Below are 14,154 nucleotides of genomic sequence, written 5' to 3'. Positions count from 1 at the left end.
TAGGAAATGCTGTAACCTAGTCCTTAAAAGGACTGCAATCACAACTATTCCCTACTCCCAAGCTATCTGTATATTTGTGCGAAAATTGGCTTGAAATTAACAAGGTATAGCGCACACAGCAACAGCGGTGCCGTCTAACACGCAGCTGCAGCAGTGAGAAAATGGTGGCGACGGGGAAAATGGCTTGGTCTTATAGGGCAAGGACATGTGACATACACTGCCAATGACACATGCCCTTGCTTGTGTGAAAAAAAGCACTTCGCTCCGTGTGTGCGCTGCTGATAGGCTGACAGATTGCACCTCCCCACTGTAAATGCGGGAAAGAGAAAAAAAAATGGAGATCTTCTTTGTTCCTGCAGAGATCCATCCCCTGCCCCTCCCCCCACCCCGCTGTACACTCAAACTGCGTATTAACATTAATTTTCATCATTACTGAGAAAAAATCCAGTTATGATTTTGGTGCACGAACAGTTATCGAACATAACCTCGAACAGCCGAATTTTTCTCAAATTGTTCGTGTTCGCCGAACGGCTCGAACACCGCCCAAAACAGCTCGAATTTGAGATTGGCGAACAGTTCGAGTAGAACAACGCTCATCTCTAATCAGCACCTTTCCTGGAGAGATCGGTCAGAGGTTTGACAATACTAGAAAATTTTTTTATGAATTTTCTGTAATAATTGGCGAAACCTAAAAACCTCTGTATCGATTTCAAACCAATAGGCCTAGGCCATTCCTGTACAGCTTGAACTTTAACCGGGTCCATCTCAAAACCTTCGCTGGAGATAATGTAACCCAAAAAACTAATTCTCTGTACAGCGAACTCACATTTCTCCAGCTTAGCAAAAAGCGAATTGTCCATTAATAACTGTAATACCTCACGTACGCTCCGCCAATGAGACTCCAGATCCGGCGAATAAATCAAAATGTCATCCAAATACACAACCACATTTTTGCCGATCAAAGGTCTAAGGATGTCATTAATAAGATTCTGAAAAAATGCAGGAGCATTAGTAAGACCAAAAGGCATAACCAGATTCTCAAAATGACCCACAGGAGTGTTTAAAAGCAGTCTTCCATTCGTCACCCTCCTTCATGCGCAACAGATTGTATGCCCCCTTAAGGTCAATTTTAGAGAACCACTTGGCCCCCATTAACTGGTTAAACAGATCAGGAATCAATGGCAGTGGGTAAGGATTGCGTACAGTAATTTTGTTAATCTCACGAAAATCCAGACAAGGACGTAAACCGCCGTCCTTTTTTTTTACAAAAAAAAATCCAACCGCCACAGGAGACTTAGAGGGCTTAATGTGACCGGCGGCCAAACTTGTCTGTATGTATTCCTCCAAAGCCTTCCTCTCAGGAATAGTAAGGTTAAATAAACGACTTTTAGGAAGAGTCGCTCCAGGGACAAATTCAATAGAACAATCATAGTCTCTATGAGGAGGCAAAACCTGCGATTCCTTCTCAGAAAAAACTCTCCAAAAATCCTGAATAGGAACAGGCAATTCTCCCCTATCCAAAGCTGCAATACGCCCGTTACAACGCTTGTCATAAGATTTATGGCTCCAGGATTTAATTTCACTGGTAGACCAATCCAGTACAGGATTGTGAAATTTTAACCAGGGCAATCCCAATATTACTGGAGAAGGCAAGTTATTCAAAACTACCAAATCCAATTTCTCATGGTGAACACCATTAATAGTGAGAGGAAATTCACAGACCTTGAGAGTAATATTCTTCAAAGGGGAACCATCCACAGAAACCACAGCAATGGGGGATGATAAAGGTTCGGGTTTTAAATTGAGTCTTTCCAAGAATCCCCCATCAATTACATTCAGAGTAGACCCACAATCAACAAACACCCGAAATTCCATTAATTTTTCCTGAGCAATCGTGGAAGCAGCTAAAAATACACCCTTGGAATTTAAACAGGCAATACGGGCATGACTGACCATTTTTTTTTCTTTCTTCATACGAAGCTCACAGCCTTTAATCAAATGACCAGATTTTCCGCAATAGAAACACAAGCCTTCAGAAAATCTACGGTCTTTTTTCTTGAGAGCGAGGTGCCACCGATCCAATCTCCATCGGTTCACCACTGTTAGTACACACATTCTCATAACCAGAAACTGACATAGCAGAGGATTTGCTCTCATTAACCCTTGCACGCAGTCTCCTATCCACCCGTATAGCTAATTGCATAGCCTGTTGCAAATCTTCAGGTGTAGGATAAGCAATTAGCAGGTCTTTAACCCTTTCATTGAGCCCAGCAAGAAATAGACTTTTCAGAGCAGAATCGTTCCACCCTGTTTGAGTAGACCAACGACGGAAATGAGTACAATATTTTTCCACATTACCTGATCCCTGTCTCAAACGTCTAAACTCAGTCTCAGCTGATGAGACACGGTCAGGATCATCATATAATAGCCCCAAAGCAGAAAAAAAACTATCCACTGATCTGAAGCATGTATCACTAGGTTGCAAAGAAAAGGCCCACTCCTGAGGCTCTTTGCGCAAAAGTGACATTATGAACCCTATGCGCTGGGATTCATCCCCAGAGGACTTGGGTCTCAAACGAAAATACAATAAGCAAGCATTTTTAAATGAAAAAAATTCTCGGTGTTCACCAAAAAATAAATCCGGCAAACATACCTTAGGCTCCAAGAAATGTGCTCCAGGACAGTTACTCACGTGATGACGGAGCTCGGCCACCTCCAGAGAGAGTCCCTGCAGGCGATGAGCCAAATCCTGAACCGACACCATGATGGAACAGAAAAATCTTTCCTTAGAGAATTTGCAGGCTGGACTTACTGTTATGTTCTGCTACCAGAGCTAAGGAAAGAGAGGAGATCTGTCCCTACGATAGAACTCAGCTTAATCCCTACGATGTAACAGGGGACCTGATCCTGCGATCAGACCTGCTAAAGTCCTAAGCTAGTCTGTACGGAGACCTATAGATGTGGGGAAGGAATCCCTACAAGTACTAAGGACTGGGAGGAAAATGGGACACCTCCTAACAGAAATAGTAGCAGACAGACGAACAAACAAAATATAAAGAACACAGAGGTCCGTAGACCAAGCAAACTAACAGAGTTAGATACAGAGCACAGGCTAGCTAGAAAGTAGTTATACAATGAAGTCCAGCAAAGCCAGAAGGGCGGAGCAGGATTAAATAGGCCAACAAGGTCATGTGACCAGCAAAGGAAAAAACCTAAGAGCAAGGTTCTAACAATATTGGGCTTCTAGCTGTGTGTGGGACTTGTTCTATTAATCCATCTATACAGACCTCCATCAGGTTGCAAACTGAATATATTTTTTTCTGCATCTACCTCTGAAAAAATATTGGGCTTCTAGCTGTGTGTGGGACTTGTTGTATTAGTCCATCTATACTGACCTCTATCAGGTTGCAAATTAAAAATAATTTTTATCTGCATCTACAGTACCTCTCAAAAAATATTTGGGCTTCTAGCTGTGTGTGGGACTTGTTCTATTAGTCCATCTATACTGACCTCCATCAGGTTGCAAATTGAATATAATTTTTATCTGAATCTAGCTCTGAAAAAATATTTGGCCTTCTAGCAGTGTGTGGGACTTTCTCTATTAATCCATCTATACTGACCTCCATCAGGTTGCAAATTAAAAATAATTTTTATCTGCATCTACCTCTGAAAAAATATTTGGGCTTCTAGCTGTGTGTTGGACTTGTTCTATTAATCCATCTATACAGACCTCCATCAGGTTGCAAACTGAATATATTTTTTTCTGCATCTACCTCTGAAAAAATATTGGGCTTCTAGCTGTGTGTGGGACTTGTTGTATTATTCCATCTATACTGACCTCCATCAGGTTGCAAACTGAATATATTTTTTTCTGCATCTACCTCTGAAAAAATATTGGGCTTCTAGCTGTGTGTGGGACTTGTTCTATTAATCCATCTATACATACCTCCATCAGGTTGCAAACTGAATATATTTTTTTCTGCATCTACCTCTGAAAAAATATGTGGCCTTCTAGCAGTGTGTGGGACTTTCTCTATTAGTCCATCTATACTGACCTCCATCAGGTTGCAAACTGAATATAATTTTTTTCTGCATCTAGCTCTGAAAAAATATTTGGCCTTCTAGCAATGTGTGGGACTTTCTCTATTAGTCCATCTATACTGACCTCCATCAGGTTGCAAATTCAAAATAATTTTTTGTCTGCATCTAGCTCTGAAAAAATATTGGGCTTCTAGCTGTGTGTGGGACTTGTTGTATTAGTCCATCTATACTGATCTCCATCAGGTTGCAAATTAAAAATAATTTTTATCTGCATCTACAGTACCTCTGAAAAAATATTTGGGCTTCTAGCTGTGTGTTGGACTTGTTCTATTAGTCCATCTATACTGACCTCCATCAGGTTGCAAATTGAATATAATTTTTATCTGCATCTAGCTCTGAAAAAATATTTGGCCTTCTAGCAGTGTGTGGGACTTTCTCTATTAGTCTATCTATACTGACCTCCATCAGGTTGCAAATTAAAAATAATTTTTATCTGCATCTACCTCTGAAAAAATATTTGGGCTTCTAGCTGTGTGTGGGACTTGTTCTATTAATCCATCTATACAGACCTCCATCAGGTTGCAAACTGAATATATTTTTTTCTGCATCTACCTCTGAAAGAATATTGGGCTTCTAGCTGTGTGTGGGACTTGTTCTATTAGTCCATCTATACTGACCTCCATCAGGTTGCAAACTGAATATATTTTTTTCTGCATCTACCTCTGAAAAAATATTGGGCTTCTAGCTGTGTGTGGGACTTGTTCTATTAATCCATCTATACAGATCTCCATCAGGTTGCAAACTGAATATATTTTTTTCTGCATCTACCTCTGAAAAAATATGTGGTCTTCTAGCAGTGTGTTGGACTTTCTCTATTAGTCCATCTATACTGACCTCCATCAGGTTGCAAATTCAAAATAATTTTTTGTCTGCATCTAGCTCTGAAAAAATATTGGGCTTCTAGCTGTGTGTGGGACTTGTTGTATTAGTCCATCTATACTGACCTCCATCAGGTTGCAAACTGAATATATTTTTTTCTGCATCTACCTCTGAAAAAATATTGGGCTTCTAGCTGTGTGTGGAACTTGTTCTATTAATCCATCTATACAGACCTCCATCAGGTTGCAAACTGAATATATTTTTTTCTGCATCTACCTCTGAAAAAATATTGGGCTTCTAGCTGTGTCTGGGACTTGTTCTATTAATCTATCTATACAGACCTCCATCAGGTTGCAAACTGAATATATTTTTTTCTGCATCTACCTCTGAAAAAATATTGGGCTTCTAGCTGTGTGTGGGACTTGTTGTATTAGTCCATCTATACTGACCTCCATCAGGTTGCAAACTGAATATATTTTTTTCTGCATCTACCTCTGAAAAAATATTGGGCCTTCTAGCAGTGTGTGGGACTTTCTCTATTAGTCCATCTATACTGACCTCCATCAGGTTGCAAATTCAAAATAATTTTTTGTCTGCATCTAGCTCTGAAAAAATATTGGGCTTCTAGCTGTGTGTGGGACTTGTTGTATTAGTCCATCTATACTGACCTCCATCAGGTTGCAAATTAAAAATAATTTTTATCTGCATCTACATTACCTCTGAAAAAATATTTGGGCTTCTAGCTGTGTGTTGGACTTGTTCTATTAGTCCTTCTATACTGACCTCCGTCAGGTTGCAAATTGAATATAATTTTTATCTGCATCTAGCTCTGAAAAAATATTGGCCTTCTAGCAGTGTGTGGGACTTTCTCTATTAGTCCATCTATACTGACCTCCATCAGGTTGCAAATTAAAAATAATTTTTATCTGCATCTACCTCTGAAAAAATATTTGGGCTTCTAGCTGTGTGTGGGACTTGTTCTATTAGTCCATCTATACTGACCTCCATCAGGCTGCAAATTAAAAATAATTTTTATCTGCATCTAGCTCTGAAAAAATATTTGGGCTTCTAGCAGTGTGTGGGACTCATTGTATTAGGCCATCTATACCAAGCTCCACCAGCTTTGAAATTAATAATAATTTTTAGCTGCATCTAGCCCTGAAAATAATTTTTCCCACTAGTGGTAGCAATAGAAATATGGGGCGCGCGCCTGGCTAACAAAAATATACGCTTCATAACACAAAACACCAGCCTAGCACACTGCATTAATAAGATGGCATCATCGTCTCTCCCAGTGCTAGGCCTACTACGCAGGCTAGCATTCCTGTGCCTAAAACACAATGTATGGGTCCGCGCTAGCCACTATGCTGAGGGGTATAAAGCTGCTGCTAACGCTTTTTAACAATTCAATTGGCAGATTTTCACAGAGCTCTTCCACAACACCCACCCATCGGGCAACAGTTGCCCACCCTCCCTATGGGATCTAGTGGCGAATAGTTGATGCCATTAATCAGAGCGTCAGTTGCCCCGTCAACGTGGCAAGCATGCGGTAAGGCATGGGAAGAGTGGACACGACTAGTAGCAGGCAGACCGGTTGACCAATGTGAACAAGCCAGATCACAAGTCACCATAGAATTTCTCCACCAGCTAATGATGTGGGGCATATCAGGAGCGTCAGCGCAGCGGTGTCTGACCGGAGTAGCATTTCACTTCCAACTACTGAATTGGGGAGATGTGACAAAGATTCATCATCAGACAATCCATAAAAGGGTGGAAAAGGGGTCAGCCAAGTCAGGAATGTAGACGTCCCGTCCTGTGTCACTAAAACTGATTTCTCACATCTTATCCCTAACACCATTAACATGACACTCACAATTTGAAGCAACACTAATGTCTACTGCATTTGTGATCGCCTTCTTCGGGGCACTATGTATAAGCGAATTAGTCCCTCAATCCAAAATTACCACCAGTGGAGGCTTATTACACCAGGACGTAGTCATAGCCAATAATGCAATACATCTACGCATACACCAATCGAAAACGGTTCCAGCGGGCAGGGGTGCTTGGGTACTTCTACAACCCACAAACGGTACACTGAGTCAGGTAACAATAGTAAAAACATATCTAACCATCAGATCACAAAGTAATTTCTTCCTATCACACATTGATGGAACGCCATTATCAAGATACCTGTTCCAAGCTATATTTAATAAATGCATAACATCGGCAGGGAACCACCCCAAAGATTACGGGACACACTCATTCCGCATAGGTGCGGCCACGGAAGCAGCAAGAGCAGGACTGTCAGAAACGGAAGTTCAGAGGATAGGGAGATGGCGATCCACGTGTTTGGCGAGATACATAAGACCGGACTTGTTATCCTAACGTGGTTTGTTTCTTTTACAGGTGACGCTAAGCCAACAGTGTGAGTGATAGGCCACTCGTATATATATTGGGCACAAAATAGGGCGAAAGTCCGCCCAGGCGGGAGGAAATTAGAGTTTCATAACACATATTTCAACTGGAGAGGTATTAGAGGCCTGCTATGGCCACAGGTACTAATGGAGGTAATCAAGGTAGGGAGAGAGGCAAGAGGTCCGGTCATCTTAGTTATACAGGCCGGGGGAATTAACCTAGGTCATCACAAGAGCGCACAACTAATGGCAATAATGAAACTAGACACTGAGCGCTTCAGAGAATTTTTCACAAAATTAGCTATAGTATGGTCAGAGATTGTGCCGATAGCGGTATGGCAAGGTGCGCGAGACATCACGGCCATCGAATGGACAAGGCGGGTAATAAATATTCGGATGGCAAAATTTAGAAGAGACAGAGGCGGTGTAGTGATACGACACCGACAACTGGAAGGAGATAAAGCAGGCCTCATACGGCCCGACGGTGTTCACTTAATAGATATTGGACTGGACATATTCCTGTCAGGACTCCAGGACGGAGTGGAACAAGCGTTAAGAGTGATGGGTGGGGGTCAGAGTCCTGCATACGAGTACGCTGGATCCTCCGTGGCCTGGAAATAGAAAGGACATGTTGGAGAGTTACACTTGTTGGCCAACTTGCCGGAGTGGGGACCCAGGGCATGCTGCAACAAGCTGAATTATTTTAGAAATAAGATGCCTTTCTAATGGAATGAGTATAAAGAGTTAATAAAGCTGTGACCGATCCTCACCCATCCAGTTGTAAGAGTTACATTATTGTATTGTCCATGAAAGGGGGGCGGTAGGGGGGCTGAGCGTCTGGGTTTGGTTGGGGGTCCCCACAGTCTGCCTAGGCTAGATTCATTTAAAAATTCTTATTAGATACACAGGCGGTGCAGCTTGCTTCGCAGCTGGGCTACTACGCCCAAAGTATTGCCTAGGCTAGATGCAGTTAAAAATTCTACACTGACTAGCAGACACTGAAGATTTGGAGCAGACCTCTGAGTAAACAGCTCTTCAGACTCAACCATCTGTGTTACCCCAAGCCATAGTGTATGTAGTTTCTTACAGTTAAAAGGGGGGGGGGGTGCGACCCAACCCACCTGGAATTGACGATGCCAACGTCACGTAAGACACAGCAAGGGGACTCCCAAAATTGTGGCACAGACACCACTTAAACCTAGAACGCATACCTGTGGCCTTGCAGGCCCGCCCAGTTAATTGTTTTCTATTTTCTGCAAGATTACTTTAGTTAGAATTTTGAAACTCTAGGTATTCTTCATGTATATAGTTGTTTGTCATTTGAGTTTGAGTTATTCCATGTTATTTGCACACGGGCCTAAAGGGCCACAGGTATGTGAAAGTGTAGATTTTTATGGTCATGCGTTCTAGGGTTAAGTGGCATCAATTGCCCCACTGTTGCTTAAAACGGTTGGTGAGGTGATTTTACCAAATCCCCAAGCTTTTAGTCTCCCAAGGATGACACAGGGGTAGAAATGTCCTTGCGAATCCATGATTTGTTCATCTTTATGAACGTGAGTCTGTCTACATTCTCAGTGGACAGCCGCGTGCACTTATCTGTCAGCACACCACCAGCAGCGCTGAACACACGTTCAGAGAGAACGCTGGCTGCATGGCATGACAAGATCTCCAAGGCGTGAGTGGCGAGCTCCGGTGATTTTTCCAGATTGGAATACCAAAATGAGCAAGGGTCCAGTGACACAGTCATGGCTTCGATGTTCACTTGGAGATTCTCCTGTACCATCCTCTCTAGGCATTGACTATGTGTCAGACTACTTGTCTCCTGTGGCCTTGCAAAGGATGGTCTAATAAAGTGGTGAAACGATTCCACAAAATTGCTGTTACCAGCAGATACTGTGTTACTGTTACTGTTTGAGTGATGAAGACTCGACAGTCCCACCGTTGGCAAGTTAGAACTGTGAGATTCACTACGTGCACCACTGGTGTTTTGTGGAAAAGCACATGTAAGATTCTGCAACAGCGTCTGCAGATACTCCTGCATTCATCAATACCTTTTTATGGCAGGAATTATTTCGGCAAATATACTTTTGTACCGGGGATCTAAGAGTGTGGCAACCCAGTAGTCGGGATTACTTCGAATTCTGACAATCCGGGGGTCATGTTGCAGGTAGTACAGCAAGAAGGCACTCATGTGTCTGCGCATCCAGAAGGATCAAGTCCTTGTTGTGTTGGTAGCGAGGTAAGAATCATGCTTCCTTCCTCTGCCCTCTCCCCCCAACCTCGCACAACAGAAATGTGATCAAGGTCTCCCTCATCTGATGAGTCTTCCATGCCCATCGCCAGTTCGTCCTCCACTTCTTCCTCGGCTCCTGCACCTTCCTCAACAGTTTGGCTGCTACCATGCGCCCTGGTTAATCCCTCTCCCCCACCCTCCCATGCCTGCCGCCTTGGTGCTGCCAACCGTCTGGACCTTGGAGATGTTATCCCTTCCGCATACGACTCCTCCTCTACTTCCTCCACCTCCTCTTGTCCCACCACCTGACTCTGAATTCTGTTTATTGTGTGCTCCAGCATGTAAATCACCGGAATAGTCATGCTGATAATGGCATCATCGTCAGCACTAAACATCTTCGTCGCCATTTCAAAACTGTGCAGAAGGGTGTGTGGCGCCCCTGAGGGTTCAGTCGCCACAGAGTTACTGCATCTCACCCAGAGGTGTGGTATCTCACCCTCAGGTAAGGAAGGCGTATGGCTCGGGACCCTAACTCCTGCATCCAACACATACCCGCAGTGGGGGTAGGGCGAGATTGCTCCTAAGGGAGAGCACAGTCCCAGGTCCCTAGCTGGTTTGAGGGTCCTATGTAGTGGGTGCTTAGGGGAGCAGCTTAGGGGAGCACATGACAAGGAAAGTATAAATAGGAAGCCATCTTAGAAAGAGCAAGCCAGACAGAGGAGGAAAAGTGACAGGAGCAGAGACTAGGCATGAGCTCTGCTCCGGAGGCGGGCCTAGCCTGGGAGGCCCAGGACTGAAGGAGAGAAGAGAGGAGTGGGAGCTGGAAGGCTCCAGGAACCGAAGGGACCCTACGGCTACGGGCCGTGCAGAAGGCCACCCGTACTCCCGCTGCTACCAGGAGGTAGAGGGGTCAGGCCAGATAAGGGGAACCGGTCCCTCAACTAGCGGAGAAACAGCAAGGCTCAACTAGAAACCGGAGGCTGCTGCATTTCATGTACTGCAGGCCAAAGTCCACACCAGTCTCACTAAGAAGGTAGCCACATAGGACCCAGGGGACGGAACATACGTCACCCGCCAAGGCCCGAGGATACCGGATAGAAGTGTCACTGGGTGTGAGGTGCAGGGAGAAGGCCAGAGAAAGGACACACAGAAGGGGGTCCTGCTAAGTACTCCGGAGCTATCTGGGGGTGGACTGAGCCCCTCACTGAGTATGCACAGCACGACGGGGGAGATTGCTCTGGTACCTGTAATCTGGACTACAACAACTGTGAGTAATATCTTGAGACGGCATCACACGGACTCTGTGTTCATTACTGACTCCCTGCACTATAACCACCATAATCCACCCACACTGCCCTGAAGCTACACTCTTCCTGTGGTGAGTAATAATACCGTTGCTGCAAAACCACCAGCTTCAGAGGACTGTTCCGCAGCGGCGGCCCCTTTGGCCGCACTCCACAGGTGACGTAGTCAGACATTATAAAATCCATATATACAAATTACCATTGGATTGACCGCCCTGGGTCACGGACTGGGTCACCGCCACAGTGACTACAAACCCCAGCGTCTACCGGCCTGGCTCAGGGTACCCCATGGCCCAGGGGGCGCGTCAACTTCATAGGTCCCTGATCTGAGACCACTCCTGCAGCGTGATTTGCCCCACTTCTGGATCTCGTTGGCCCAGGCTATACGTCAGAACGTATTGAACCAGGGCTTGTCGGTGCTGCCACAGTCGCTGCAACATGTGCAGAGTTGAATTCCACCGTGTCGGCACATCGCATTTCAGCCGGTGAACTGGCAGGCCCAACGACTTCTGTAGAGATGTAAGTCATTGAACTGCGGGATGCAAACGGCGGAAGTGAGCACACAGCGACCGTGCCCTCTGTAGAAGGCCATCTAGTCCGGGATAGTGGGCTAAAAATTGCTGGACAACCAGGTTCAACACATGAGCCATACAAGGCACGTGTGTGACATTGCCCCGGCGAAGTGCCGCACCCAGGTTTGCAGCATTGTCGCACATGGCCTTCCCTGGTTGCAGGTCCAGTGGATACAACCTTTCATGAAACTGGGTCTCCAGTGCTGACCACAACTCCTCAGCTGTGTGACTCACATTTCCCAGACATTTCAAAGTAAACACTGATGTCGTTGAGCCCTGCTGCCAGCATAGTAAGGAGGTGTGCAGGATTCCTTCTGCGCAGTTAGAAAGCAGGTGGCATTACCAGACAGGCTTTGGGTGCAGGTGGCGGACCGAGAGGAGGTTGAGGAGGCAGAAGCAGTGGAGGAACTTCGAGATAAAGAGGATTGACGCACAACTCGTGGGGACGGCAAGACTTGGACAGCAGCCCCTTGTCCTGCTGTCACCATAGTTACCCAGTGCCCAGTCAGCGACATGTAACGCCCCTGTCCATGCCTTCTCGTCCAAGTGTCTGTGGTGAAGTGCACCCTGTCACACACAGAGTTTCTCAAAGAAGCGGTGATGTTGTGTGCGACATGCTAGTGGAGCGCGGGCACACATTTCTTTGAGAAGTAGTGCCGACTGGGCATCTGGTACTGGGGCACTGTGACGGACATAAGGTCTTGAAAATCCTCTGTGTCCTCCAGGTGGAAAGGCAGCATTTCTGTAGCCAACAGCTTGCAGATGGTGAAATTCAACCTCTTAGCTTTCTCATGGCTAGGAGGAAATGGTCTTTTACTTTTCCACATCTGAGGGACCGAGGGCTGGCTGTTGTGCTTAGACGGTGTTGAGTAGGGTGTCCCCGGCAAACTGCCGGTCTGTGAGGAAGATGCAGGCGGACATGTTAGGTTGCCTTGATCCAAAGGTGGTGCTCTCGATGTCGGAGAGCGCTCAACACTAGCAGGTGTTTCCACTTCCCAATGAACTGACGACCTGCCAATCACACTGGCTGTTGCGGGTAAAGAGGTGGCAGGTCTGCGTCCAAAAACATGTGTGACTGCTGTCCCCCCAGTCACAGAGGATGAAGAGGCTGCGGATGCACAAGATGGGGCAGACGGTGGTTGGCCCAGCCGGCTAGGCCGCATTGTAGCACAGTGAGCTTCCCACTGCAACTTATGCTTCATATCCATGTGACGGTACATGCATGAAGTACTCAAACTATGGATTTTTTGGCCTCTACTTAGCTTTTGCTGACAAATATTACAGATAACACGCGTTGGGTCATCCTTATCGATCTGAATAAATGCCCAGGCTATGCAAGGCTTAGAGCCCATGTGACCTGAAGAGCCACTACGACTTGTGGTCAGAGGCAGAGTTGTGGTTGAGGATGCAGTTGTTGACGTGCTTCCAGTACTCCGTCTCTGTTCAGGAAGGCGCAACCTAACCTCGTCGTCAATAGCATCTGTGATGCCCCGCTGCGCTTGGTATCACAGATCCTAGAAGAGTGCATTGATGGAATCCTCCACAAGAGGCCCCCATAAACATTCACACATCTCCACCTTCCACCTCAGACCAGCAAAGGGAGCCCGTTAGGGATATAAATAGGGAAGGTGGAGCTAGGCAGTTCAGTTCCTCTGAAGAGTTCCTGCAGTAGAGAAGCCTAAGAGAGGTCAGTCTGCAGTGGAGATCAGTCTAGTCTAGAGAACGCAGTTAATAGTTCAGCAGTGGAGCACGAGGCTCCTGCTTGCTAGATTCAGGGAGCCCAGATAGAGCTTAAGGTGTGCCGGTGCCGTAAGATCAGTGAAGCGCGGCAAGCTGCCGTTAGTGTGTGTAGCCTAGTGAGGGCCCGAGTAGGCCGAAGGCGAGTGGCAAGTTAGTACATAAGGGGCAGAGGAGCTTAACCAGCTCACCCCGAAGCATTTACCGGACACAGGATCCGAGCTTACCGGTATCTCTATGACCCAGTAAGGCATAACCGGAATCCCTGGAGAACTACAAGTCCCAGGATCGCTAAGGTGCTGATATGTAACAGAGCCAGGAGACGCTTAGGCCCCGCATACTGGGAGCGTGAACTCCAAGAGAAGGCCCTACCACAAGGTCAGCCAGCGCAGGACAGAGACAAAGTTAGGCCTAGCTCCAGGCAGGTCAGAAACTTACTACGCAGAGGCAAGAAACAGGAGGCCCTACACCCGCTCATTGGGGAGGATCCTGATATGCACCCTTCACCCTACAGTGCTCCGGGATGTGCCTGAATTTCCACCAGTAAAAGGTACTGAAGTGACTACTGTGTCCGTTCCCGTTCTTGCTCTGACCCAGCTGGGTCTCGCCTGTCCTGCATTCCACCTGCATACGCTGCCCTGAGACCTAGCTCCACCTGTGGGGAGCTATACCATCGAGCTGCCTTATCACCGGCCTCAGTGGACTGCTGAAGCGCTGGTGCTTGTCACCAGATACCACAGGTGGCGTCATGAACTCTTATAAAATTAACAATTATCCACCCTTTTAAAGAGAGACCCCAGGGTACGAGCCAGGGAGCCGACCACCGCGACATCCCCAAGGCCAGGCAAATGCCCGGGTACCGAGTCATCCCCATCCCCAGGGCTAGTCACATCTTCCCCCACCTCCTCTGCTGACCTCATCGACTGGCTGACTGTGGGTTGACAGTAAGTGGGATCTCCAACCTCGTCATCATC

Source organism: Phyllobates terribilis, unplaced genomic scaffold (assembly GCF_046119375.1).
Source record: "Phyllobates terribilis strain yellow unplaced genomic scaffold, ASM4611937v1 Scaffold_1__5_contigs__length_1240528914, whole genome shotgun sequence".
NCBI lineage: Eukaryota > Metazoa > Chordata > Amphibia > Anura > Dendrobatidae > Phyllobates > Phyllobates terribilis.
Note: the sequence above shows the minus strand (reverse complement) of the source record.